Here is a 2,927-nt window from a genome sequence, read left to right on the forward strand (position 1 = left end):
CCCGCTTTGAATAAAACTTAAATTCTGTTTCCAAACTTCTGATTCCTTTCTGGTTATTTTTTGAGAAAAAGGTACAAAGAACAAGGATAGCACACGTACTGCCATGCCTTTCTCTACTCCCACTCAAGACAAGGCTGGCAGACATGTTTGGTTGCACATCTAAACACACCTCTTCCTTTCTTGCTAACAGGATTCCAAACGGGTTTGGGTGATAAGATGCCCAGCCACATGATAGTTATTGGTCTGGGAGTTGGAGATGTAGGCAAGTTTGAGAGGGATATGCTGAGAATAATTTCTCTTCCTGATCAAAGCGAGCCATGTAAGTAGAAACCCATTTTGCCCATGCCTTTTATTTATTTATTTTTTGGTCAGAATGCTGTTGTGTCTCCAGCTGTGGCACCAATCTCACAGCCACATGGAGAGTAGTTGCCAACCCAGCAATGGTGACAGAAAAGTTGGGAGAAGTCTTTGGTAGCACTGCTGAATGGCCACTTCAATGCTGGCCCGTCCTACCTCTAGACTTCTGATTTGGTGAGATGGTAAGTACCTGTTGTTTCTTTTTTTAACTTTATTTGCATTTAATAGTGATTTTTAAGCCCTATATCCAATGAAACCATTTTAAAAAGCACTATGTGGAATGGAAATTTAGATGTCTATTACACTTTTCTTTAAAAAAAAAAACCTTAAATTTCTGAATGAGCAAGATTCATTTTTGCAGCTAGAGGCCCTTCTTCTTCGTGATCTTCATCTTTAGATCTAACAACCACAAGAGAAGAAGCTGGATATCTGTTTAGCTTTTGTTCATTCACAAATTCCAAGTCACCACAGATTCTCAGCTTCTCAGAGGGAACATACTGCTCCGCAGCTGTAGCCACAGTTGTACAACAAGTCCAGAGCAATACCATCAAGGAGAGGACAAGAGTCATGGTTAAAATCCACCCGGAATAAGAGAGAGGCATCTTAAAAAGTCATCACTTTCTCCGTCTTCAAGATAGTTCCCATGTGCTTGTGAACTTCTCATTTGAAGATCTGAGGACATTTTGCTTAGCGATGGTTCTTTCAAAATTTTAGGCTCCTGCTCCAACTGTGGTGCATACTGGATTTCTGGCTTAGACTGGAATATAACTATTTTTTCCATCATCAGCTTGAAGACAAAAAGTCCACGAAGAGGTTATGAAGCTCTGTGCAGAGTCCAGAGCATTTTATTATTTATTTATTTATGTTTAAAAACAACAGAAACTTATTTCTCACAATTCTGGAGGCTGGAAGTCTGAGATTAGGGTGCCAGCATGGTCAAATGAGGGCTGTCTTCTAGGTCGAAGACTTCTCACTGTATCTTTACATGGTGGGAGGGGCTGGGGAGTTCTGTGGGGTCTCATAAGAATACTAATCCCATTCATGAGGGCTCCACCCTCAAGACCTAAGCACGTATCAAAGGCCCTACCTCCTAATACCATCACATCGGACATTCTTTTTTTTTTTTCTAACTTTTTATTTTATATTGGAGTATAGTTCATTAGCACTGTTGTGTTAGTTTCATGTGAACAGCAAAGTGATTATTGAAGATCTTGTTTTTTCAGGAGCAGGCCTTCTCACAGATAAACTTGGTGTACCTTTTTGATTTTGGGGGTGGGCTGGGGCATCATTTTGGTGGATTTGTGCCAGGATGTAGTGGGATAGAGCTGGACTAAGGAGAGGTGGGCATCTGAAGCCTCCAGATGAGAAAAACATCTCTGCATGAGGGCAAGTTAATTTTCATGAAGCTTAGGGATTCAAAGTCAAGGAAAAACGATAACCTTCAAGTATACCTGAGGCTGAGAATGAAAGATAAAACACAAAAGATGAGAAGTTTCTTATGGGAGAGCTGAAGCAAGAGTATGGGTCAAGTGAGAGAATTAAGTGTATTTCCATGAAAAGGATAGGGTGTCCAAGGCTGGTAGCTATTGGATCCCTTCCTGCCCCCTAAGGAGTGTGTGATCCTGGCTTAAAAGCACAACATCATAGAGATAAATGAGTCCTTTTTCTAACATCCCAGCATCTTTTCAATTCCCCTTTCCCTAAGCTCTGAACCACGGAAGGCATCTTGTGTTAAGAAGTGGATTTGTAGGCCTCTGAATAAAAAGTTGTGGTTTTCTACAGAATAGTTCCTCTTCTAAAATCACCAGCCAAAGCAACATTCTGTTCAGAAAGTGGTAAAAATATGATTAGGGACTTTTCATATACGTTGCTTTGTATAGTTAAGTTAAGAAGCCTTTCCTGAGAGCCTTTTAAGAGCTTGGCACTGGACCAGTTATCATCTTTCAGGAATAACAGTGTCATATTGTATAAGAACCTTGTAAAATCCATGCAAAAATATAGCAAAGGGCACACTTTCTTTCTTTCCAGCTAGCTTTTCTCTTTAAAAGCAACGCCTATCTATCAAAATCAGTAACATCTCTTTCTCTAATACATCATGAAATACCTATCTATGATGTTTCTCTTCCAACATGCAGACATCAATAAAGGGTTGGCCAGCCTCTCCCAAGGAGAGTATTACAACATTCACTTGGAAACAATTATACAAAGGGCACACTTTCTTTCTTTCCAGCTAGCTTTTCTCTTTAAAAGCAACGTCTATCTATCAAAATCAGTAACATCTCTTTCTCTAATACATCATGAAATACCTGTCTATGATGTTTCTCTTCCAACATGCAGACATCAATAAAGGGTTGACCAGCCTCTCTCAAGGAGAGTATTACAACATTCACTTGGAAACAATTTTATATATATATATATATATATATATATATATATATATATATATATTTCATAGTCATTTGTCAAAGCTTCCTAATCCCAAGGAGAGTATTACAACATTCACTTGGAAACAATTATATATATATATATATATATATTTCATAGTCATTTGTCAAAGCTTCCTAAAACAT

At 38.6% G+C, this 2,927-nt stretch overlaps 1 pseudogene; it reads right to left on the reverse strand.

Moving 5' to 3' along the window:
* Positions 1 to 683: 683 nt before the first annotated feature.
* Positions 684 to 1,202, reverse strand: LOC102976702 (transmembrane protein 59-like; annotated as a pseudogene).
* Positions 1,203 to 2,927: the final 1,725 nt, after the last annotated feature.

The sequence above is a fragment of the Physeter macrocephalus genome, chromosome 16, assembly GCF_002837175.3.
Source record: "Physeter macrocephalus isolate SW-GA chromosome 16, ASM283717v5, whole genome shotgun sequence".
In the NCBI taxonomy this organism is placed as follows: Eukaryota; Metazoa; Chordata; class Mammalia; order Artiodactyla; family Physeteridae; genus Physeter; species Physeter macrocephalus.